The sequence below is a fragment of the Oryx dammah genome, unplaced genomic scaffold, assembly GCF_014754425.2.
Source record: "Oryx dammah isolate SB20612 unplaced genomic scaffold, SCBI_Odam_1.1 HiC_scaffold_14, whole genome shotgun sequence".
Lineage (NCBI taxonomy): Eukaryota > Metazoa > Chordata > Mammalia > Artiodactyla > Bovidae > Oryx > Oryx dammah.
Window position 1 is genome coordinate 10,851,176 of NW_024070198.1, and position 27,144 is coordinate 10,878,319.

Consider the following 27,144-nt stretch of genomic DNA (forward strand, 5'->3'; position numbering starts at 1 on the left):
ATAGTCAGCAGTATAAAGGAAGTAACACGGTAGAGCTTTTGCAGAATAACAGGGGGTGAGAGGACATAGGGTAAAGAAGTTCACCCACATGCTGGCTTCTTCATGACCTAACATAAAACATGAAAAAAGTGATGACTTAAATCGCAACAACTGGAACAGGACCTCTCAAAAGCAAGAAATTTAAAAATATCCCACCTTTGATTGCAACACTCTTTTAAGTTGCTCTGACACTTGAGATTTTATTTTTATGGAGAATAGAATGTTCTATATCTGTTTTGTTTTTTTTTTTTTAACCAGTTTCTGTGGGTCTTATGGTTTTGTGCTCAGATCTGTTGCCTGCCATGCCCCTGCCCTGCCCGATGAGGCAGGGGGCTGGCTCCGGAAAGCCAACTCTCTTAGGATCCAGGGTCAGTTGTCTTCCAGCAGGCTTAGTCAGTGGGAGATGTTGGTGAGAATGGCAGAATCTTCTCTTCCTTCCCTCATTGTGTAGGAAGGCATCTCCCCAAAGTTGCTGACCCTCTTCTGGGGTCTCCATCACCTACGGACACGCCTGCCTTAACTCTGTCTTCTGCTTGATGACCGTAACTCCTGGGATCTGATTCTATCACTTTCTCCCTGCTTCTTGCCAGCCTAAGGTGGTGATGGCTTCGTGCCATTGCTAATGTCTGTGTTGCCTCATTGTCCTCTGATTAGCTTCTCTGCTTCTTCTTCTCTCTCTTCTGAACACCCTGGTTGGATGTTAGATGACAGACCATCTATGATGTTGACTCAGGATTAGACCTAGGACCATACCCGAAAACAGTTTTAAGGTTTTAACTACTTCCCATGGCATCCCTTTTTTGCCCACTCCTCAGGCCCATTGAGGTTATGACATTCATTATTCCATTGCTGCTGCTGCTAAGTTGCTTCAGTCGTGTCCGACTCTGTGTGACTCCATAGACGGCAGCCCACCAGGCTCCCTCGTCCCTGGGATTCTCCAAGCAAGAACACTGGAGTGGGTTGCCATTTCCTTCTCCAATGCATGAAAGTGAAAAGTGAAAGTGAAGTTGTTCAGTCGTGTCCGACTCTTACCGACCCCATGGACTGCAGGCCACCAGGCTCCTCCGTCCATGGGATTTTCCAGGCAAGAGTGCTGGAGTGGGGTGCCATTGCCTTCTCTGAATTATTCCATTACGGGTGGGTATATTTGTGTCAGAAATGCAACCTTCAGAAAATTAAAATTTATCAAGTCAGTTGGGCTGCAATCATCTAACAGCTGAAATAATGTATTTAAAAGGGCTGGAATTTCTGAATAAACATTAAACAGTCCACTGGTCATATAACATGTAGCATGTTCAATTAGTATACTGGAAATTTTATTACCATACTTTATACTAGTTTCTGTGTAAATAAATCCAAAACTCAGTGACTTAATGCAATAAAATTTGCTGTTCTCAAAGAGTTCAGTGTTGTCAGCTGGGGGGGTGCCTGGTCTGTGTAGTTCATTTGGAAACTAGTGTTGCCCTAGATGTTGACATGAGCTAGCAGAAGAGGGACAAAAGAGAGTAGAAAGGATGGTGGTGGTGTTTTAGGGACCAAAACTGGAAACAGCATACATCAACTCTGGCCACATCTCACTGGGCAGAACTCAGTCACGTGTTCCCTCTGCATACCCAGCCCAGTTGCAGGAGAGCCTGAGAAGTGTAGTTTAACTTAATGCCTAGGAAGAAAAAGAAATGACCATGGAAAATACATGGTCAGTAACTACATTTTATTATTCCTCCCATTTGTAGACTTAACTCCTCCCCACTCACTTCCTAGAACATTATCCAAAGCTCTAGACCTTGGTGTTGGAGAAGGCAATGGCACCCCACTCCAGTACTCTTGCCTGGAAAATCCCATGGACGGAGGAGCCTGGTAGGCTGCAGTCCACAGGGTCGGTAAGAGTCGGACACGACTGAGCAACTTCACTTTCACTTTTCACTTTCATGCTTTGGAGAAGGAAATGGCAACCCACTCCAGTGTTCTTGCCTGGAGAATCCCGGGGACGGGGGAGCCTGGTGGGCTGCCGTCTATGGGGTCGCACAGAGTCGGACACGACTGAAGTGACTTAGCAGCAGCAGCAGCAGACCTGGGTGATGCTCAGCCAGCTCTATTTGGTTCACATGTTGTTCTTTTTGGTTGAGTACTTTACAAACTAAAAAGAGGAGTCGTCTGCCCCCTGCTCCTTCCTCATCCCCAAATATACACTGGCGAGCAGAGACAAGGAACTTCAGGGTCCCATCTGGAAAAGGAAGAAGTGAAAGAAAGGCGACGGTGGTCCAAAGTGGTTGGTCAGGCATTGTGACATTTCCCTGACCAGAGAGCACCGGAAGATGTCTTTTGATTGGACTCTCTCTCTCCTCTATGAGAGGCATTATCTTGTCCATATTTCTCTGTGACCCCTGGTTCCGCTCTTCTGGAATTCTCTTCATTGTTCATTATCTATCCTTTGTGGCAATATCTGAAGTGGGTGATGAGGAGTAAATTATCTCTGACACTATGCAGATTTTGTAGTCTGCCTCCCTCTCACGGAAACCTGTAAGTCCAAGGCTGGATGTTGCTTTGTACCTTTTTCTAAAATTTATTTATTTTTGGTTGCTTTGGCTCTTCGTTGATACTCACAGGCTTTCTCTAGTTGCGGGAAACAGAGGCTACTACTCTTCATCAAAGTGCAGCGGCTTCTCTTCTTACAGAGCAGGATTTCTAGAGTAAGGGCTCAGCCATTGTGGTGCACAGGCTTAGCTGCCCTGCAGCATGTGAAGACTTTCCGGACCAGGGATGGAACCCATGTCCCCTGCCTTGGCGGTGGATTCTTATTCCCTGTACCACCAGGGAAGTCCTGTTTTGTGCCTTGACTCGTCTCTGTCCCAGACTTCTGTTTTCTTTGGAAATATCATTTGTGCAAAAACCTAACAGACTTCCCATTGATTTCCTTCTAGACAGTTCCTATGCCACAAACTGAAGACCAAACAGTGTCCCAGGCAGTGTTCTCAATATCCTTTGTATCTTTTTCCCTTATCCTCATGCCTCCCTCGTCTTAATGGTAGCCACCTGGACGATGTCAGGATCGAGATGGAAAGCCACACCTGGGAGGTGATTGGTACCAGAGGTGGTGGTGACCTAGCAGTTCTTTGTTGCTCACAATTTTCTCGCTTCCGTTTCCTACCATTTGAGGTCTAGATGTAGTCTACTTCAAGACTTCCAATTTATGTAGTTTTTCTATTTTCTTTCACTTCTTCCTGCAAACTGCCCAAATGTGCCAGCCACTTGTGGCCAAAACGCACTAACAGTTTGATTCCTTCCAACTGCTTCTCTTGGAGCTGACAGTCAGGAAGCATATGGCTGGCCTCTCAACTGAGAATTCTTGCCAAGGTTTTGCCATGCACCGTATGCACTGCCACCTTTTCTGCCTCCAGGATCAGTTTCCTTTCTTCCCACAACTGGCATGCTAAGCCAGTGCCACTTATTTTAGGTTTTCTGGATTTTTTATTTTAGGAGTTCCTGCCTTAAACTGTAATACTGGAGAAGACTCTTGAGAGACCCTGGGACTGCAAGGAGATCAAACCAGTCAATCCTAAAGAAAATCAACCCTGAATATTCATTGGAAAGTCTGATGCTGAAGCTTCAATACTCTGGCGACCTGATGCAAAGAGCGGATTCATTGGAGAAGACCCTGATGCTGGGAAAGACTGAAGGCAAAAGGAGTAGAGGGTGGCAGAAAATGAGATGGTTAGATAGCATCACAGACTCAATGGACACGAGTCTGAGCAAACTCTGAGAGATAGTGAAGGACAGGGAAGCCTGAGGTGCTGCAGTCCATGGGGTCACAAAGAGTCGGACACGACTTAGTGACTGAACAACAGCAACGCCCACATTGAGGTCCCATTTGTGGTGTTTGTTATGGTATTAATGCTAGTTGCATAAAAAGAACCTCCAAGTCTCAGTAACTTAAGACAACACAGTCAAGTTCATGTTTCACTCCACAGACCAATGTACGGGTGAGGGCGAGTGTGGAGAGGGAACTCTGAGCTGTGCAGTCAGAGAGGAGGCTCACAGAGGCTCTATCATCTTCAATGCATGACTCCCAAGGGTGCTCTGAGCACAGATATACAGCCAGCAGCTGGGAGAGGACAGACAGCACAGATGATCATATGGGTTGTTTTAGGGGTTGGGTCTGTGAGTGGTGGTGTCTCACTCTGCATACATTTCATTTGTCAGAAATCACCAATATGGCACAAAAGCTCAGGAGGTTATGTAAGTGAGTTGAATAGGAACCAGGATGAATTCAGAAAGCGCATATTCTTTCTAAAGTGAGCAGCAGCCACTCAACTAAAACTGCTTATTGTCAGGTGGGAATGCAGGGTTGCCAGATCTGATTTTTCTAAAGTAGCCAGAAATCCAGATTTTTATGTGAAGTCTTGTGATGTTGTCTTCCAACAACACAAGAGAAGAATCTACATATGGACATCAACAGATGGTCAATACCCAAATCAAAGTGATTATATTCTTTGCAGCCAAAGATGGAGAAGCTCTATACAGTCAGCAAAATTAAGACTGGGAGCTGACTGTGGCTCAGATCATGAATTCCTTATTGCCAAATTCAGACTTAACTTGAAGAAAGTAGGGAAAACCACTAGACCATTCAGGTATGACCTAAATCAAATCCCTTACGATTATATAGTGGAAGTCGGAAATAGATTTAAGGGACTAGATCTGATAGATAGAGTGCCTGAGGAACTATGGACAGAGGTTTGTGACACTGAACAGAAGACAGGGATCAAGACCATCCCCAAGAGAAAAAAATGCAGAAAAGCAAAATGGCTGTCTGAGGAGGCCTTACATGCCAAAGGCCTTACTCTTTGGAATGCAGAGTTCCAAAGAAGAGCAAGGAGAGATAAGAAAGCATTCCTGAGCGATCAGTGCAAACAAATGGAGGAAAACAATAGAATAGGAAAGACTAGAGATCTCTTCAAGTAAATTAGAGATACCAAGGGAACATTTCCTTGATAAAGGACAGAAATGGTATGGATCTAACAGAAGCAGAAGATATTAAGAAGAGGTGGCAACAATACACAGAAGAACTCTACAAAAAAGATCTTCACGACCCAGATAATCGTGATGGTATGATCATTCACTTAGAGCCAGACATCCTGGAATGCAAAGTCAAGTGGGCCATAGGAAGCATCACTATGAACAAAGCTAGTGAAGGTGATGGAACTCTAGTTGAGCTATTTCAAATCCTAAAAGATGATGCTGTGAAAGTGCTGCAACCAATATGCCAGCAAATTTGGAAAACTCGGCAGTGGCCACAGGACTGGAAAAGGTTAGTTTTCATTCCAATCCCAAAGAAAGGCAATGCCAAAGAATGCTCAAACTACCGCACAATTGCACTCATCTCACACACTAGTAAAGTAATGCTCAAAATTCTCCAAGTCAGGCTTTAACAGTACATGAACCATGAACTTTCAGATATTCATGCTGGATTTAGAAAAGGCAGAGGAACCAGAGATCAAATTGCCATCATCTGTTGGATTATCAAAAAAGCAAGAGAGTTCTAGAAAAACATCTATTTCTGCTTTATTGACTATGCCAAAGCCTTTGACTGTATGCTGCTGCTACTGCTAAGTCGCTTCAGTTGTGTCCGACTCTGTGCGACCCCATAGACGGCAGCCCACCAGGCTCCTGTGCCCATGGGATTTTCCAGGCAAGAGTACTGGAGTGGGGTGCCATTGCCTTCTCCCTTTGACTGTATAGATCACCACAAAAGCCAGGTCTTTCTCAAGACCTGCCTCTTGAGAAGTCTGTGTGCAGGTCAGGAAGGAACAGTTCGATTTGGACATGGAACAACAGATTGGTTTCAAATAGGGAAAGGAGTACGTCAAGGTTATCTATTGTCACCCTGCTTATTTAACTTATATGCAGAGTACATCATGAGAGACACTGGGCTGGATGAAGCACAAGCTGGAATCAAGATTTTTGGGAGAAATATCAATAACCTCAGATATGCAGATGACACCACGCTTATGGCTGAAAGCGAAGAAGAACTAAAGAGCCTCTTGATGAAAGCAAGAGGAGAGTGAAAAAGTTGGCTTAAAGCTCAACATTCAGAAAACGAAGATCATGGCATCTGGTCCCATCACTTCATGGCATATAGATGGGGAAACAGTGGAAACAGTGGCAGCCTTTATATTTTTGGGCTCCAAAATCACTGCAGATGGTGACTACAGCCATGAAATTAAGACACTTACTCCTTGGAAGAAAAGCTATGACCAACCTAGACAGCATATTAAAAAGCAGAGCCATTACTTTGCCAATAAAGTACATAGTCAAGGCTATGGTTTTTCCAGTAGTCATGTATGGATGTGAGAGTTGGACTATAAAGAAGGCTGAACGGTGAAGAACTGATGCTTTTGAAATGTGGTGTTGGAGAAGACTCTTGAGAGTCCCTTGGACTGCAAGGAGATCCAACTAGTAGTCCATCCTAAAGGAAATCAGTCCTGAATATTCATTGGAAGGACTGAGTTGAAGCTGAAACTCCAATACTCTGGCCACCTGATGTGAAGAACTAACTCATTTGAAAAGACCCTGATGCTGTGAAAGATTGAAGGCAGGAGGAGAAGGGGACGACAGAGGATGAGATGGTTGGATGATTCAATGGACATGAGTGAGTAAACTCCGGGAGTTGGCGATGGACAGGGAGGCCTGGCATTCTGCAGTCCATATGGTCGTAAAGAGTCAGACACGACTGAGCGACTGAATTGAACTGTGATGTTTAAATGTTCATGTATTAGACATTCCCTGAGATGGTCTCCAGTGATCTTCTGACCATAATACTTATGTCCTTGTGTAGTTACTTATACCAAGTGTATCATTGTGTCACAGCTTATCTGAATGACCCAACAAAATATGAAGTGATTGATGATATGTGACCTACTTGCAAGACAGGTCATAAGACATATGAAAGACTATCTTGCTTTCTCTGGAATTACACACCCTGGGGGAGGTCAGCCACTGTGGAATGAGGACACTCAGGCAGTCTGTGAAGAAGCCTACATAGGTTTACTGATATCTCCCATCAAGAGTCGTACCATTTTGCCCACCATGCGAGTGTGCCGCCTTGATCAATCATCCGTCTCCAATCGAGCCTTCAGATGATATAGCTACAAGCCAACATTACATCTGCAACCTCATGGGAGACTGTGAGCTAGAACCACCCAGCAAAGACTCTGAGTTAATAGATTCTTATTTCTCTTTTCCTCATTGTTGTTTTAAGCCACTAATTTTTTGGCATTTTTCTGCTGAGCAATGGATAACTAATAATGGTCATAAGTCATAGTTTACATTTTTAAAATACTTTTATTTATTTGGTTGTGCTGGGTCTTTGTTCCTACATGGACCTTTCTCTTGTTGTGGTGGCTTCTTTGTTGTGGCTCCTGGCCTCTAGAGCACAGATTCACTGGTTGTGGCGCATGGGCTTAGTTGCTCCCCAGCACGTGGGATCTTTCTGGATCAGGAATCGAACCCATGTCTCCTGCATGGCAGGTGGATTCTTCACCAGTGAGCTACCAGGGAAGCCCCATTAAAAAAAAATTTTTTTTAATTTAAACATTGTATATTAAAAAAAATTCCTTCTACTGAATTCAGGTTACCAATTTATAACACCTATAGGTAAAGCAAGAAACAGTGGGCTCCCTTTTTGTGATTTTTGCTTGCTTTGAATTGAACTTTTCAAGCACGATAAATCCAAGAGGGAAAATGATTTAGTTAACTGCATTACTTTTGCCAGATTCAGTAAGAATGAAGCTTAAACATGATTCCACTATTCACCAGTTATGAGACCTTGGAAAATTTACTTAACCTCTTTTGACTACAATTTCCTTAATTGGAAGAAAGGAATGACAACAGAAGTACTTCTCGGGGCAGGGGGGAAAATTGTGAAATACTTTGAAATAAGAAAAAATTAGTGGGTGTCCTATCTGTTAATCTATTAAAAGTTTATTCTCTGAATTTCATTGGCTTTGACTTATTTTACAACTCTACAATCTGTAGAAAACAGAGTAATGCAAATTGTGTCCATGGGTATGCCCATGGATAAAGATCAGTTTTACACCAATAAAGTAAGTGCATTTAAGCATTCCTGATGGCTTAATGTATTTGCTCTTTGGGTTCTCATTTGGACTGGCTGCAACATCTTAATTATATCATTAATTAAATTAATAAAACCAGACACATGTTTATATTTGTGAGTCATGACTCAACTTAAAAAATTTATCCTTCAACAGATTTCAGAGTGTTATTATGATGAATAAATTAATTAATGTCCTTGGCACCATGACTGGCACAGAACTTATAATGCTAAGGAAGAGAGTAGTGAAGATGCAAAGATGTGAGGTTATCAGTTTAGGTGAGACCAAGGTCTGTTGGTCTACCTTCTCTACAGATTCCTTTTGCTTTTTAAAAAATTTACTATTTATTTATTTGGCTGTGCCAAGTCTGCATTGGGAGTCTCCACTGAACTACCAGAAAAGTCTCTTCATTCCTGATTTCTAAAAAGAATAATTAGAGAAAACAACTTTGCAAATCAACAAAATGGAAGTCAAAATGCTAACCAACACAATAATTACACAAGATTTCCAAACATTCATCTCACCTATCCTATCCCAGTGAGAAAGATAATACAATACTAACTTTAATAGTTGTTGAGAGGGCTCGTGAAAGTAATATACATGGGGGGACTGTGAATGAGCCAGAAGGGGTGTTAATCTGAAAACAGATTTAGAAAGCACATGTCTGAGAGTTCTTTCAATTCTCCTCTTCCTGGTAAGTAACTGAAATGCCTTAAGTGGGCCAGGTATAAGAAATAGCTCTATCAATTTTTGTTTCAGATAGAGATCAAATATTAATAAAGAGAAAACATTTTTTCTTACACTGCCAACTGAAATTTGTCACTTGCCATCTGCCTCTGCAAAGATTAGGTCACTAGCCACCACAGTTGCTGACCTACAGCCCATGAAAAGAGTTCAGGGAGGCAATCAGGAATGAATCACTCTGTGCTCTGGGGAAAAACTCCCAGAATAGCCCTTCAGATAGTTAGATATTTTCAGAAGATTTTATGAGCCGAATTTCTTGCATCTGCTCACAACTAGAAAAGCACTAAAATAATTAATGGAGAAATCTGCTCCTCCTGATGAGCACCAATCTTCTTGTGACCAGCAGTAACCTTCTGCCAAAATAAGTGCTTGTTTGCACATATCACCCCTACCTCCCAAATCACATATATACAGACCTCCCCCCTTACCTCTTCAGAGCAGTTCCTTAGAGCTTCCTGAGAAACCGTCTCCCAGGTTATAGTCTTCAATTTGCCCCCCCAAAAACTTAACTTCACAACTCTTCCCTTGTGCATTTTTTTCAGTCGATACTAGGAAGTGAACAAACCTGATGATAATTGGAAATAAACACTCTGGCTTAGCATCAGAGAAGCAGTATGGAATGGAATGGTGAACTGGAAGTGGGGGCCACTCTAGTCAAATGTTGCTACCCAGGAATTCAGGCCTTGGTTTTGTAAGAGCAGCAAGAATCTCAGTTATTATGGGATATTTCTTAGCTCAAGCAATTAACTAAGCACCCAAATCAGGCAATCAAGACACATCTACAATTTCTTTGTGACCTCTGACTTAGGCCAGGATGTTCTGGATGTGCACTTTAGGTGGCAGCTACTTGGTGACACTCATCAGAAGTTTCTTATCATGGTTTGAAGCCTTATTTACTGGCATGAGTAGGAGATGAAGTGCCAGGGAACTGCTGATCATATTTGCTTATCGGACTGGGGTTGCTGGTCCTCAACAAAGAGAAAGAGTAAGTAATATTTGTGGCTCTGCTGTCAGCCATTGGATACTTTGTTTTGCCATCACACTTTGTTTTATCCATCATAATATGTAAACGTGGGGAGAAAGGGTTCTAAGTATGTTCATCCTTTCAGGAAGCCTGTGAAAGTGTCAAAGTGTTAGTCACTCATTAGAGTCCGACTGTTTGAGACTTCATGGACTGTAGTCCATCAGGCTCCTCTATCCATGAAATTCTCCAGGCAAGAATACTGAAGTGTGTAGCCATTCCCTTTTCCATGGGACCTTCCTGACTCAGGGATTGAACCCACATCTCCTGCATTGCAGGCAGATTCTTTACCATCTGAAGCACCAGGGTAGTCCAGAAAGCTTGTATTGTAGTAGAAAGCAGACAACTTTAAAGTCATATAGACATAGATTTGAGTCCCAGCTGCAGTGGTTAAGAGCTAACTGACCATGGATACTTTGCTTAACACCTCTGAGCCCTGGGTTTCCTCACTTCTAATAAGAGAATTAAAGTTGCATACAAAATCAGGCTTCATTCTAACTGTTCTGCCATCTTCAGTGTGTGTCTTTCTGCCCCTAGGTTGCAAGGTGGCTGTTGCAAGTACAAGCACTGTTTCTGAGTTCCAGGGAGGAAAATGGAGAGTGCAGGTTTAAAGGCACATGTCAGCTATGTCTCTTTAATCAAAATTCAGTAGCTTCCTAGAAGTCATATCTAGCAGACTTTTGTTATTGGTCATATTAGCCACCTCTGGTTGCAAAGGAACTTGGGAAATAAAATTTTTTTTTTAGTTGAGCACATTTCCACTTACTCATAGAGCAGAATTCTCCTGTGAATGGGAGATTGGCTATTGGGTTAAAAAACAAACAATCAATCCAGTGGTATCTGCCAAAGTGCTGAATAATCCTGGATATTGTGTTTATATTAGTTTTTATCTCAGCTAGTATATTTCCTTTGTTATCATATCCAAAGGGCTGGGCATATGGTGTGTGTGTATTCATTCTTGCTTTTTGCCCATCTAACTGGTACATCAGAAGTACATTCTTCCCAGCTAGACTTAACAAAAAGCTAAAAATTAAAAAGAAAGAAAAAAAAGGCACTTCTTCCATAAGTAACTATGCCAAGAAAGTACCTTTTTTTTTTTTTTTCCTGCTGAAGAGGAACCATTATCATTATGATAATAGCTAAAATTTACCGAGCATTTATGGTGTGACAGAGACTGTGCAAAAGTTTTTCTGTTCATTATAACCATCTAAAAACTCTATAAAGTGGACTCCATCATCCCTACTTTACCAATAAGGGAACTGATGCTCAGAGAGGTTAGTTGGCTTAAGATCACACAGCTAATACACAGTAGAGCCAATATTTGAAGGTGGATCTGTCTGATTGCAAAATTCCTGCCCTCATTTTATAGTATCGATTGTACTGGCAGGTTGTGAGATGTTCCTCACCTACATTTGGAAACTCTTTCCAAACTTTATTCTAAAGCCCAAATCTTGGTCTCACCATTTGGCCAATGCCACAATAATAACTGATATAGGTAAAATCCATCAATGGATTGTAGAATTAGTGAGGGAAAGTTTGATGAAAAACAGGATAGATGCATATTTTAAAAGTATCTCCACATGAGAAACTCAATATAAAAATAGTAACTTCATAGTGCAGAAAGCAGGCTCATATCACCGTAACCAAGTAATCCAAGTTAACATCACTAGTAATGAGACAGAGCAATATCATGTGACTCCTGAAATGATGCCCTGAGAAGCACACAGCATTACTTCTGTAGTGTTCCTGCCAAAAATGCACAAGCTAAATTTAATCATGAGGACATCAGACCCAACTTGAAGGACATTCTACAAAGTAACTGGCTAGTATTCCCCAAAAGAATCAATGTCATGAAAGACAAAAAAAATTGAGGAAGTGTCTTAGCCTGAAGAAGATAGAAAAATATGACAACTAAATGTAATGTATGATCCTGGATTGGATCCAGGACCAGGAAAAAAAAAATCAGTGTGACAATTAGAGAAATTTGAATAATATCTGTATATCAGTTAATAGTATGGTAAGAAAATTTTCTATTCTTCGTAATTGTACTATCATTATGCATTGTGAACATTTGGAAACTGGGTGAAGGATATATGAGAACTTATTTTTGGTTCTTGGTGACTTTTTCTTGCATCATTTTTTATAAGTTTGAAAATATTTTAAAATTAGAAATTAAGAAAAACCTGCCTTACCCAGTTCACCTGTTAAAGGTGTTTACTTATCAAAATTATGTCTGAACTGCAAGTATGTCTCCACCAGTTTTCTCATCTGCTCTGTATTCTGTCTCTAAGAGGCTGACCTGTTCTTTGTCCAGATGGTGCCAGGCTCAGTGGTGCCAGATCTGAGAACTATTCACACCCTAGATAGCATACAATTGTATATTCATTATGACAACTTTCTGGCAAATGAAAGGAAAATGTTTTGTGCTAACAAAAACAAAGTGTTGTGACAGTTTATACCCACTCCAGTGTTCTTGCCTGGAGAATCCCAGGGACGGGGGAGCCTGGTGGGCTGCCGTCTACGGGGTCGCACAGAGTCAGACATGACTGGAGCGACTTAGCAGCAGCAGTGACAGTTTATGATATGGAGGTAAAGTGTCGTGGGAAGGCTATTTTTTTGTTCTAATTCAGTGTGGGTGAGCAGTGGTCCTGCAGTCTGCTTCTTTCAAAGCCACCACCAGGGTACAGCCTCTCCTCGCCCAGATTTGATCTAGGCATAGGCCATCTGCTGGCAGAGGGATATCACCTTTCTTTATCTCTCCTTCAGCTGTAAACAGAACCTTCTCTCAGATTTTCAAATATCCCGAGGCGTGACATCCTCAGTTGGCAGCGGGTAGGCTACACTGACCAGCCAGTGTGTAAAGAGGAGATGCAGACCTCAGGGCTGTAAGATGACGAGCTGATTCTCAAACTTTCCCCCAAAGGTTCCCCAAGAGTAGAGGAGAGTTCTATCAGCTAGCATGTTTAAGGCTGCAAATAACTGAAAATCCAGTTGAGGCTAGATTACACACAGATAAATTTATTAGCAGGCAGTCCGGAGCTCAAGGGGCTGCAGGGCCACTGCCACGAGGGCTTCCCTCCGTTTCCTTGACGCTCTCCCGGTTCAGTCTTCCTTTGTGTACTGGTTTTGTCTCTAGATTAGAGTCCTCACTGTGAATAAATGGCTTACGAGAGCAAATGGGGACACGCATTGTTTCATGTTCTACAGGAGAAAAAGACCACCTTTCACCCACTGTACCACAGAAACCTTTCCCTTCAGGATGACTGAGGGGTCAGCTGAGGTCACAGGTTCCACTCCTCTGCCAATTACACTCCCCAAGGGAGCTGTGGCATGAATGACTGAAGCCTGAGTTCCTAAACCATTCAATGGCAAGGTGGCGGGATTACCACGAGTCGTTCAGGGTAAGCAAGACACACTCCCAAAGCTAGGAATAAGGTTCAATTCCTTTGAGTCCTGGGCCTCTGGAAGAAAAAGTGGATAACTGAACAAAAATCAGGGCTTTGTCAGGGAAAGGAATGGGAACAATTGACGTTGTTAAGTGAATTCCTATGCTCTGTGAATCAAGAGTGTTGGCCCAGCATGACCGTCTACAAATAGGATGTTTCTTTGTATACCTTCTTCCTTTTTAAATGGATTATACTGCTATGGAAAATAATATGGAGTTTCCTCAAAATGTTAAAAACAGAACCATCACATGATCTAGCAATCCCACTGCTGGGTGTATATCCAAAGAAGTGGAATGCAGGATCTCAAAGAGATATTTTCACACCCATGTTCCTAACACCACTGTTCACGACAACCAAGAGGTAGAAGCAACAAAAATATCCACCCCCAGATGAATGGCTAAACAAAATCTGGTTTACAGGAATATTATTATCCGTCCGTAAAAAAGAAGGGAATTCTATCACAAGCTACAACATGGATGAACCTTGAGAACATTGTGCTAAGTGAAATAAGCCAGTCACAAAAAGACAAATGTTGTATGAATCACAAATGGCCATCACATTGCGAATATTATATGAATCACAAATGACCGGGTTGCGGGTTGTGATGACGTTTCACAAATGTTAATAATTTTCTCTTCTATCACATTTCATCTAATTAAAAAATCCTTTTCCTGCTTTATTTTAAAAATTTATTTATATTTCTTGTTCTATTTCATAATGTCTGAGCTGGGTTCATCTTAGAATGAATCTTCCAATTTTGTGGAAAATTGGTTACTTTATATATATATATATATAATTTAGAGCATAATTACTTTACAATATTGTGATGGTTTTTGGCATACATCAGCAAGAATTAGCATTCAGTTCAGTTCAGTTGCTCAGTCGCGTCCGACTCTTTGCGACCCCATGAATCGCAGCATGCCAGGGCTCTCTGTCCATCACCAACTCCTGGAGTTCACTCAGACTCACATCCATCGAGTCCGTGATGCCATCCAGACACCTCATCCTCTGTTGTCCCCTTCTCCTTCTGCCCCCAATCCCTCCCAGCATCAGAGTCCTTTCAATGAGTCAACTCTTTGCATGAGGTGGCCAAAGTACTAGAGCTTCAGCTTTAGCATCATTCCTTCCAAAGAAATCTCAGGGTTGCTCTCCTTCAGAATGGACTGGTTGGGTCTCCTTGCAGTCCAAGGGACTCTCAAGAGTCTTCTCCAACACCACAGTTCAAAAGCATCAATTCTTCAGCACTCAGCCTTCTTCACAGTCCAACTCTCACATCCATACATGACCACAGGAAAAACCATAGCCTTGACTAGACGGACCTTAGTCAGCAAAGTAATGTCTCTGCTTTTGAATATGCTATCTAGGTTGGTCATGACTTTTCTTCCAAGGAGTAAGCGTCTTTTAATTTCATGGCTGCAACCACCATCTGCAGTGATTTTGGAGCCCCAAAAAATAAAGTCTGACACTGTTTCCACTGTTTCCCCATCTATTTCCCATGAAGTGATGGGACCGGATGCTATGATCTTTGTTTTCTGAATGTTGAGCTTTAAGCCAACTTTTTCACTCTCCACGTATACATATGTCCTCTCCCTCTTGAACCTCCCTCCCATCCCTTAGGTTGTTAGAGAACACTAGCTTTGGGTTCTCTGCATCATACACGGAACTCCCACTGGCTATCTATTTTACATATGGTCCAGAAACACATCTATTTCTGCTTTATTGACTATGCCAAAGCCTTTGACTGTGTGGATCACAATAAACTGTGGAAAATTCTGAAAGAGATGGGAATACCAGACCACCTGACCTGCCTCTTGAGAAACCTATATGCAGGTCAGGAAGCAACAGTTAGAACTGGACATGGAACAACAGACTGGTTCCAAATAGGAAAAGGAGTACGTCAAGGCTGTATACTGTCACCCTGCTTATTTAACTTATATGCAGCGTACATCATGAGAAACGCTGGACTGGAAGAAACACAAGCTGGAATCAAGATTGCCAGGAGAAATATCAATAACCTCAGATATACAGATAACACCACCCTTATGGCAGAAAGTGAAGAGGAGCTAAAAAGCCTCTTGATGAAAGTGAAAGAGGAGAGTGAAAAAGTTGGCTTAAAGCTCAACATTCAGAAAATGAAGATCATGGCATCTTGTCCCATCACTTCATGGCAAATAGATGGGGAAACAGTGGAAACAGTGTCAGACTTTATTTTGAGGGGCTCCAAAATCACTGCAGATGGTGACTGCAGCCATGAAATTAAAAGACGCTTACTCCTTGGAAGAAAAGTTATGACCAACCTAGATAGCATATTCAAAAGCAGAGACATTACTCTGCTGACTAAGGTCCGTCTAGTCAAGGCTATGGTTTTTCCTGTGGTCATGTATGGATGTGGGAGTTGGACTGTGAAGAAGGCTGAGCACCGAAGAATTGATGCCTTTGAACTGTGGTGTTGGAGAAGACTCTTGAGAGTCCCTTGGACTGCAAGGAGATCCAACCAGTCCATTCTGAAGGAGAGCAACCCTGGGATTTCTTTGGAAGGAATGATGCTAAAGCTGAAGCTCCAGTACTTTGGCCACCTCATGCGAAGAGTTGACTCATTGAAAAAGACCCTGATGCTGGGAGGGATTGGGGGCAGGAGGAGAAGGGGACGACCCAGGATGAGATGGCTGGATGGCATCACGGACTCGATGGATGTGAGTCTGAGTGAACTCCGGGCGATGGTGACAGACAGGGAGGCCTGGCGTGCTGCGATTCATGGGGTCGCAAAGAGTTGGACATGACTGAGCGACTGAACTGAACTGAACTGAATGTATATGCAGATATTTATTCTGTGGCATCCAGAAACTCTTAGCCACATTTGAGAGGAAAGGTATGGAACCCAGAGGAATGGGTTTTCTGGAAGACAATCTCTCTAGTTAAGCGAATTGTAATGTAGTAACATACATTAGCCATTAAAAAGCCTTATGAAGAGTATAATTTTTAAATGGGGGAAATTCTTATTTTACAATAATAAGTAAAAAAGACAAAAGAGAAGTCAACGCTGACTATAAAAGAAAGAAGTAACAGGAACAATACTGGCAATTTGAAACAGATGTATAAGAAAATACCCCAAAAGAAACTGATGGAAATGTTAACTGTGGTAGTCTTTGGGTGGTAGATTTCCAGGACAGTTTTTCTTTGAACTTTCAATTTTCTTGTTTTTTTTTTTTTTCCCTCCTAATTTATGACGTGTGTAGGATGTTTAGTAAGGAAAAAGTGAACTGGGGTAAACATAAAAATTGTGTCTCTAAGGGACTCACTTATAAAAACATTATGACCACTATTCTGGCTGTTCAGAGAAATCACACTACCATCCACACCCCCGCTTTTTTATTTTTAATGTTTTTTTGACAGTTGAGGTCAACATAAAACTACTACTGTAAACATAAAAATCACGAAAGGTCCAAAACTAGGTGGCTCATCTTTCTCTGTGATTTAACTTCTTGGCCATTTAAAGTTTTATCTCTGAGGAACAACAAACTATTCCTATTAGCACTGAAAGTAAATTAATTCAGAACAAAATGCAATTCTTGGTTGTCCAAAAAAGGATTAAAAGTCTTCCATACAAAAATAGAAAAACTGTTCACAGGGATATAATTTGAAAGTCTGAAAGCAGCACATTTATGTGCAAAAAGGTCATTTTGTTTTAATTCTGCCTTACATAACTCACATACTAAAATTTAAGGAGGCTGAGTTTCTTCCATGTAAGTGCTCTTTAATAGTGTTGCCATGCTGTTTCTTCTAAGTACAGCTTTACATAAGCATCCCCCTGTGGAAATTCCAAGGTCAGAATAATTTAGATTCTCTCCTGGGGACACACTGTGTTTGTCTCGTGTAAGATGACGGAATGTCCCTGTAGTGAGATGGCTCTGGGTCCCGACAGCAGACTCTGCTAAGACTCAAGTCCCTGGATCTGGTCCAGCCATGATCTCCACCAGTGTGGTCACAGGGCCGCTCTGAGCTGGCATCTGCAGCTGCTGCTCTCCCCTGTACCGAGCACCTGCCCTGCAGAGACTGGAACTGGGTCCATCCAGGCATGTTCTAGTCAACTGCTGTTGGTCTGCATCTTACTACTGTGGGGCTTTGGGTTAATCAGTAACTTACTTTTTGTGGCAGGAAAACTTATTGAGAATCAGTTTTTTTTTACATTCTCCAGACCCTGTGCTCACCATCCCCTTTCTCAGCAGAAGACTCGTGGTATTTTCCTGCCTTGGGGTTTTTTGCACAAGGAAAGACATTGCCATGGACCACTTTTTGCTTTGTTAAAGTTCAAACTCGGCCAGCTTCTTCTATGCATTCTTAGAAAGAGAGGAGAAAGGGAGACTCTTTGAGGGAAGCAAGAAGGAAGAGACAAACATAGCTGTCACTAAAAAAGGGGAGGCCTGGGAAGGAGAGGAGCCCAGAGATCTGAGTAGCTAGAGGAGGATGCTAGTGCCCAGAGAGGAAAGGTGTGTGGTGAGGTGTACCTTGACCTAACCCAGCCCCTCAAAGATCCTTGACATTGCAGGTCACACAGAAGACATGGCAGGTCTCATCTCAGAGGACATTTCCTAGTACAGAAAATGGGCATCCAGCAGGTAATCATGCAGTTGGATAAGAAAGGACAGGGGCAAGCCCCCTCCATGCTTTAGCACACTGGGCAAGAACTGGAATCCTGAGTCAGGTCCCATGAAGGAGGCCCTCAAATGGCTGAGATGTCATTTCTTGCCATTCCAGTGGAACCATGTTAGGAGTTGGATTTAATTAAATTTTAGAGAATAAAATAACTGGACATTTCTTACTCATTTGAATTTGTGTATATTTCTGCTTTGGCTGTTTGAACCTCTATTTCTTCATCATAGCCTGGAGATCAAACACTTGCCTCATAGCATCACTGTAAGGATTAAGTTAGGTTAAGATGGGGAAGGCAGTTGGCCATACTCACTAGGTTGCTGTTGATTCTCTAAAAAAATTTTTTTTCCTTCTCTTCAAGATGGGACTGCCAGAATGAATGGCAGAAGCTGGTATCAGGACCTATGGAAGGCTTTGGGTTAGGGAAGGCAGAGGAGCAGTGATTTTAAAAGTAATAATAATGATTGCTACTTTTTTTTTGGTCTATTAACTGGGGACTTTTTAATATTGAGGTTTAAGTTGATTTGGGGTTTGCAGGTTGCTCAGTCGTAAAGAATCTGCCTGCCAGTGCAGGAGAGACAGGGGAGTCAAGTTTGATCCCTGGGGCAGGAAGATCCCCTGGAGAAGGGAATGGCAGCCCACTCCAGTATCCTGGCCTGGGACATCTCATGGACAGAGGAGCCGGCAGGCTACAGCTCGTAGGGCCACAGAGTCAGACACGACTGGGCACACGTGCATGTGCACAGAAGTCGATTTACAATAATTTCTTTCAGGTATACAGTACCTGAATTCACAACTTTAAATTCACAATTAAAAATTCACAATTTTAAAAGATTATAATCCATTTATACTTATTTTAAAATATTGGCTATATTCCCTGTGCTGTATAATATGCCCTAGTAGCTCCTTTTATGTATACTAGTTTACATCTCTTAGTTATCTCTTAGTACCCTAACCCTGTTCTCTGTAACTGTGAGTCTTTTCTTGCTGTTGTTGTTATATTCACTAGTCTCATTTTTCAGATTCCACATAGAAGTAATAATAGAAAATACCTGTCTTTCTTTGTCTGACTCATTTCACTAAGCCTAGTGCCACTCAGCCCCATCTGCATGGTTGCAAATGGCAAAACTTCATTCTTTTTTATGGTTGAGTAGTATTCCATTCCATCCACATACTGTATCCTTTTGTTCATAATGATAGGCAGTATTTATTAAGAACCTGTTATGGATCAAACATTCCTGGACTATAAATCTTGTCAGAGGTTTTTCATCTGTTCTATGGAGTTCTAAGAGTCCATGGAGGGTCTCAGGAGCTGCAGTAAAGGGTCAAAAGGAAACTAATGAGTTCACATACAGGGCTGACTCCTTGGTTTCAACTAGATCAGTTTTGCATTTACCTGCTTAATACATTGATCCTCTACCTGAGACTTTGTTTGAAAAGTAGCATGTCTTTTTAAAATGTTGGAAAACTTCTACAGAAATATTGGATCAAGAGGGCAATCCAAACAAAAACATGTTCATCCAGCCTTCCTCCCCTGATCTAAACCCTAAAACTAACCTAAAGGATATGTATCTACAGATACTTATAAATATATAGATTCTATATGTCTTTAGATATATAGATATTTGAAGATCCTGTTGACTTGCAAGAAGAATTTCTCTAAATGGATCAAACATTCTGCAAGAACTGCAGAAACACAGAAAGTAGAACTGAGATAACATTGAAAAGGGACCCACTGTCCAACATTAAAGAAGAGGGCACCTATAAATTGTGAGTCAGGCTTCAGTACTGCTGCAATACTTAATATTTTCCAGTACTTAGGGAAAGGAGATACACGGTCAGGAGGCAGTCCCAAACCAACATTTAGGGTGATTCTTGTAGCATTCCAGCGGCAGGGACAATCAGGCAGTTCCTCTTTTCTTCCTTCCACCTGTGCTATGCAACAAACAGCCAAAGTAATTCCAATGGGACCTCTTGGGGATTATAAGCAGAGTAATAACCGAGAGATGTCTGTACCCCAGAAGAAGTGGGAGTTCCCATGCTCAGAAGACCAGCTACTGACCCACTTGATCTGGTGGTATGTCCTTCCTCTATAACCACAGGAAGCAGAAACGACGAACAGATAAGCACTCAAACATATATGCAAGGCTAAAAGACAACTGAGAATGCAAACAGATAAACAACTGAGAATCACCAAATATTTGAAGAAAAACAAAGAGGCGTCCCAGAAGGAAAGAATGGAGGGAATGAAGGGAAAGAAATATTAAAAAACCAACAGAACAAAATAGCTCATTGTCAATGAAAGACATGACACCTCCAATAAAAAGAGCCCATCAGTGCTGCTTAAAATGAACAGAAAAACAAAACAAAACCCAGATCACATCCAGACACTTGGTAACATTTCAGAAAACTAAGGATAGATGACAATTTAAAAATTATCCCTAAGTGAAGAAGTTAACAGCTAAAGTAAAGCATATTACTTGGGAGAAGGAGACCATCATCTATTATTATAATTTTACAAAAATTATAGAAAACCCTGGCAGCACATGGGAATAAAGTCCAAAAACAAAATCACACAAGGCCAGTTCCCAGGGTCTGGCTCACAATACCAACTCTAGGGTCATCTAGAGCTAGCTGTTCATCTGGCTTACATACCAGTGGGGTGCACTTTTAATCACAAGCTGGGCTGAGATTTCCATAACAGCACAGTTAACTCCAGGCGTCTTCCCATTGGCTCACACCTATTTCAGTGACTAATTTTGAGACTGATGTGGGTACCACTGAGGACACAGGGCCCACCCCTCATATCCCTACTTACCAAAACGGAGTTGCTGCTGTTTTTCTCTCCGTGGAGACTCTCTCTCTCTTCCATGCCATGCCTTTCCTGCACAACATCAGCTCGTCCAAATCCAAGAACAGTGCTGAGTGGAGAATGGGAACCAATCTCCAGTCAGGTTACCTGTGAGTCCACACGAAGGTGAAGGTTATTATACCTTATAAGAGCAGCTTGCAGAGAGGCAGGGCATGAGATAATGGGAACTGAGAGGGACCATTCAAAGACGCTTATTCCTTGGAAGAAAAGTTATGACCAACCTAGATAGCATATTGAAAAGCAGAGACATGACTTTGCTGACTAAGGTCCATCTAGTCCAGGCTATGGTTTTTCCAGTAGTCATGTATGGATGTGAGAGTTGGACTGTGAAGAAGGCTGAGCACCGAAGAATTGATGCTTTTGAACTGTGGTGTTGGAGAAGACTCTTGAGAGTCCTTTGGACTGCAAAGAGATTCAACCAGTCCAGTCTGAAGGAGGTCAGCCCTGGGATTTCTTTGGAAGGAATGATGCTAAAGCTGAAACTCCAGTACTTTGGCCACCTCATGCAAAGAACTGACTCATTGGAAAAGACTCTGATGCTGGGAGGGATTGGGGGCAGGAGAAGAAGGGGACAACAGAGGATGAGATGGCTGGATGGCATCACTGACTCGATGGACGTGAGTCTGAGTGAACTCCGGAAGATGGTGAACAGGGAGGCCTGGCGTGCTGCGATTCATGGGGTCGCAAAGAGTTGGACACAACTGAGCGACTGAACTGAACTGATTCTGATGGGGAAGTGGTGAGGACAACAGAGAAAGGAAGGCTGGTCTGGCAGCGGGGCTGCAGCAGTGTTCCCCCAGGGCTAGGGAGTAGAGGTCCTGAAGTAAAAAGGATAAGCAGAATGCAGTGTAGAAAAGCAGATTTTGTCAGATCAAATAGGACTGATATGGGAAAATACAAGATAGTGTTAACTAAAAATAATCTGGATAAAAGAACCCGTGAACACAGTTTGATCCCTGAAGGTGTGAGGGTGTGTTTTCTTTAAATCTGTTATATGCCTGCTACAGTACATGCTGAGGGCACTGCAGACAAGAGGAATGAATGGAAATGCTTTTGAACTGAGGTGTTGGGGAAGACTCTTGAGAGTCCCTTGGACTGCAAGGAGATCCAACCAGTCCATTCTGAAGGAGATCAGCCCTGGGATTTCTTTGGAAGGAATGATGCTAAAGCTGAAACTCCATTACTTTGGCCACCTCATGTGAAGAATTGACTCATTGGAAAAGACTCTGATACTGGGAGGGATTGGGGGCAGGAGGAGAAGGGGACGACAGAGGATGAGATGGCTGGATGGCATCACTGACTTGATGGATGTGAGTCTGAGTGAACTCCGGGAGTTGGTGATGGACAGGGAGGCCTGGCGTGCTGCAATTTATGGGGTCGTGAAGAGTCGGACACGACTGAGCGACTGAACTAAACTGAAGGCTTATAGATCAGCACAGCTTTCAAAGTAAACAAAGGTTAAGAGTGATTATCACTGGCTGTAATATTGTTCTTTTAGTGTTGCTAAGTCATGTTCAACCCTTTTGCAACCCCATAGACTGTAGCCCTCTAGGCTCCTCTGTCCATGGGATTTCCCCAGCAAGAATACTAGAGTAGGTTACCAGTTCCTTTTTCAGGGGATATTTCTGACCCAGTGATCAAACCTGCATCTCTTGCACTGGCAGGCAGATTCTTTACTGCTAAGCCACTTGGAAGTGGTTGTAAAACTAGGAGTGAGTTAATTTTCTTCCTTATAAGTCATGCTTTCTACAATAGCTATGTATGCCTTTTATGAGAGAAAAGCAATGAACCTTATATTTTAAATACACAAACACGAAAACAAAGGAGACTAGGCTATAGAGAATTGATTCACACTCATCAGGCTAACAACAGCTTTATTTATAAAACACAATGCCAATTTTATTTATTTAGCCATGTCCAAGATCTTACGATAGCGGCCGAGGCTATACAGAGGGTTAGGATAAATCCTTGCTCAGAAGGAAGATTAAATTATGGTTTATGTGGTACTTACGGAAGAGGGAGCTGAAAGAATGGTTAACAGATAAGCATGTATTAATAACTGTATTTCTTTGATGAATAAAATAAGGGCTAACGTGCAATGTAGCCTACCGTAGCATAACATTTTCTATTCTCTGATTTAGGAAATGCTTTTTAGATGAAAATTAGGGAGTTAACTCCTAGTACATATTATCAGCAGTACATTTCCAAAGCATCTATTAGGGTCATAAAATTTGAATAATGCTTATTATTACCTTTGCTGTCAACTTATTAACTTCAATGCCAAAAAGACCTTATCCAACATTTTACTCTTAAGAGCAGGGGAGTGAAATAATAATAGTAATTACATTAAATGAGCACTTACTATGTGCTAGGCATTTCATGGGGTCTTTACAACATATCTCTAAGGTAAGTATTACAGGTCTACAATCTCTTAGCCAAAAGCCTGGGGAAGAATGTGTTTGGAAATTAGATTTTTGTTTCAATCTAAAAAGAAATTGGAATTCCATGGAATATGGTACATACACTCCAGATTTTATAACACTACAAATGGGTGTGTAATGCATTAATATTTCTGCAAAGAAATCTATGAAAATTCAAAGTGGAAAAAAAAAAGACCATAAAAAATATACCTTATTTATGTAAATAAATTAGCAAATTTGGGCATGTGGGATCGTAGTTCCCCAACCAGGGATTGAAACTGTGCCCCCTGCAGTGGGACACTCTAAACCACCAGAGTGCCAAGGGAGTCCCAAGTTTCTTTCTTTCCTTGCTTATGATAAAGCTTATTTCTAGGAAAGGTCTTAGCAATATTTAAAATTTATACTGATGGAAACAATCCTGTAACACATGCAACAAATACCACTTCTTGAAGAGATGATGCTGGTGTTACTGTTGCCTGTGAAACCAGGTTGGAGCTGAACATCTGATGAGGAGCCAGAAACAGAATCCCCAAGTGATGAAGTGTTTCCAAACACAGAGAGACTTTCCTTTTTCAAGACTTTCCTCAGTGTTACTGGTCTCCCTAAACTCAGGTTTGTGTTTAAGCAGTTTTTGTTTTTGAAAAAAATTTATTTGTTCACTGAGTTTTATTTTTGACTGTGCTGAGTCTATGTTGCTGCACAAGAACTTTCTCCAGCTGTGGCGAGCAGGGGCTACTCTCTAAATGCGGTGCGCAGGCTCCTCATTGTGGTGGCTTCTCTCGTGGAGCACGGGTTCTAGGCAAGCGGGCTTCAGGAGTTGTGGCCGCATGAACTTAGTTGCCCCAAAGAAGGTGGAATTTTCCTGGACTGGGGATCAAATTCACGCCCCTTGCACAAGCAGGTGGATTCTTAACCACCGGACCACAGGGGAACTCCAGCAGTTTCTGTTTAAATGAGTCAACAGTCATCATCTCTTGCTCACTGATAAACACACGCTGTTCAAGGCTAGCAATTAGGCGGCCACACATTTTCAGCCACTGGTCTTTGGAGACGTTTTTCACCTGTGCTTGTGATGTCACTGTCAGCACTATCTTTGCACTGATCTGTACTTAACACTCTCCCAGCAGTTTCCCCATGACTCAAAGAAAGCACATGGGGGCATCATCCTGTGTTCAGCATCTCTTCAAAGTCTGCTTCTTTCAACTATATTTACACTTTCAGCTGATAAGTTTTTGGCAAAAGTAATGAGCTTTGCTATCATCTTTTAACCAGAGTCTCTAAATACTTCAAAATCTTTATCGGTCAGGTAATTTTCAAACGTCATGGTGGCCCAAAGTCTGTACCAAGTATTAGTTAGTGTTGATTTACCGACATCATTCTAAGCATTAACAGTTAGGTTGGTGGCTCAGAGGGTAAAGAATTGACTGCAATGTGGGAGACCTGAGTTCGATCCCTGGGTTGGGAAGATTCCCTGGAGAAGAAAATGGCAACCCGCTCCAGCATTCTTGCCCAGAGAATCCCACCGACAGAAGAGCCTGGTAGGTTACAGTCTATGGGATTGCAAAGAGTCAGACATTACTGAGTGACTAACACAAAGGGCATTCTCGAGACTAAATTCTTAAGAAAATCTTGGATTTTCAGGCTCCTGTTGACCAAAGCAAGAATACTACTTAAAAAAAGGAAAGAAGCATTTATACTTGTTCTTCAAGGAGCATAGAATTCCCTGGGTTATATTATGGATGTCACACTGGGGGGAAAGTAAGCGCCATAAACGTTATTTTTCACAAGAAGTTCAGGAGGGGGATGTGCAGAACAGTTGTCTAGGCACAGTAAAGTTTTGCAATTGTCTTCCAGTCCAGCTTGCTTGCAATGAGTTCATGTTGCTGGCACAAAGTACTAATGCAACCAATCCAAAAAGATTTCTCTTGCTACTGGTGCTTTCCTGTTTGCATAATACTGCAAAGGTAAATTGTGTACACCTTTTTTTTTTTTTTAATGTATTCATTTGGCTGCACTAGGTCTTAGTTTTAGCACGTGAGATCTAGTTCCCTGACCAGGGATCAAACTTGGCCCCTTACACTGGAAGCCTAGAGTCGTAGCTGCTGGACTGCCAGGGGAGTCCCCGTGCACCCCTTTTAAACATCTTGGATACACTTTTCCCAATCACTGTCAGTTTATCTTGTGTGTGTCTGCAGCCTAAGCACAACCAAGAACAGTCAACCTTTGTTTGGCATCCTAGATATCTGTTAGTGCCTTTTTGTCTGCCATTGTTAAGGTTTGTCTAGGAATGTAGTACCAGTACAGAGCTGTAAACGTGTTCAGGGCTAAGGTTTTCATCAGATATAATCTTGGCGAATTCATCAATATAATTTTCAGTGGTCTCCACAGATTTTAAGATACTTGATACCACAATGCTTTTACAATTTTTACAGCCAGTCTTCTGAATATTCACACTCACAATGTTCAGTTCTTCATGGTATAGCCTAGCTTGTTTTATGACAAGGCAGTCAGTGGCGTATCCTGACTTCTTTGTTGTTGAATCCATTCAGTTAACACACGGTCAAGATCCTTGTTTTTGGTCCTATGAAATGTTTTTCTATTTTTCACTAGCACTTGGTTATCACTGTCACCATAAAAATTTTAAGAACTTATCTTTCTGTCTGTACAAGTCATAAATGGTGATGGTTCCCACACCATATTCTTCAGTAAGGCATCTCACAGACATATCACCACCAAGCTTCTGCTGTAACTCCACTTTCTGAGCTACTGACAAAGACAGATACATCCTTTTCTTCTGTTACCCAGAGGCATGCCTTTAACTCTTTGGGTCGTTTTCACAGTGCAATTAATCTTCAAGCCACCAAATGTTAGCAGAGAGGAGACATGAGCGGTGATGGATATGATGGATACAAGGGCTGAGATATAACTAAGGCTGCACAGCTGAGGTTTTGCTGCCAAGTAATCCTGGTGCCAAACTAATAAAAACGCTTTGGGGTCTCAGACAGTACTTTTTTGGTTTTGTTTCGTCTGTTTTGGAATTGTGGAGTAGAGACTATGAACCTGTATTAAAAATATCATTTTAATGGTGACAAGACAGGATCAATTAGTAACTTGCTTTTCTATTTCTTTTCAGTCTCCTAAACTTTGGCCACTTTATTGGACAAAGAAATTTTTTTTTTTTTTGGTATTGTCTGCCAAGATGATTCGAGTTGGAATATTTTTAGCAAAGGAACCTAATACTCTTGGCTGTTTGACTGACACAGCCAATAGTTGACGCCCGTTTTGGGCAGTGTGAAGATGCCTAGGCAAGAAGAGGCTGGATGTGCTCAATTTATAGACATTGAATATAGATGTTTCTTTTTGTTCCAAATGGTCTGTTTGGTACTTAATCTGCCTAGATACTTATTGCCCCACAATGAGTAATCAGGATAAATGAGAGAAAACAGCTCATTTCAGATCTGTCTCAAATACTACAAGTTTCCCATAAATATCCACTCATTTGAAAGGTTTTGTTTGTTTTTTCTAACGATTCCCTAAATTATACATCCCAACTGTGACTCAGAATTATTGTTCATCAAGTTTCAGAATTAAAAACATATTTTAGACATTCTGCTAAAATATTTCCTTTAACTTAGAAAGAATTCATTAGAATTTTGAATGCCTTTTAAGAGTCTGTGGTTAGCGTCCTACATCAAATATTATTTTATGAGTTCTTTGTGGAGGACCAGCCTTTCTCCCTTCGGAGAAGGCAATGGCACGACTGAAGCGACTTAGCAGCAGCAGCAGCCTTTCTCCCTTAGTCTCATCATCCCCATATTTGTGTAGATCTTCATGGAACATCTAT

The 27,144-nt window shown here is 41.8% G+C and overlaps 1 protein-coding gene across 2 annotated transcripts in view; it reads right to left on the reverse strand.

Moving 5' to 3' along the window:
• The window catches only part of PANK1 (pantothenate kinase 1), a 107,978-nt gene that overhangs the window by 66,117 nt on the left and 14,717 nt on the right, over window positions 1-27,144 (reverse strand). For both annotated transcript variants that reach the window (XM_040254723.1, XM_040254724.1), the window contains exon 3: window positions 20,827-20,967. The gene's annotated coding sequence lies outside the window, so the exon portion shown is untranslated. The remainder of the gene's footprint in view (window positions 1-20,826; window positions 20,968-27,144) is intronic.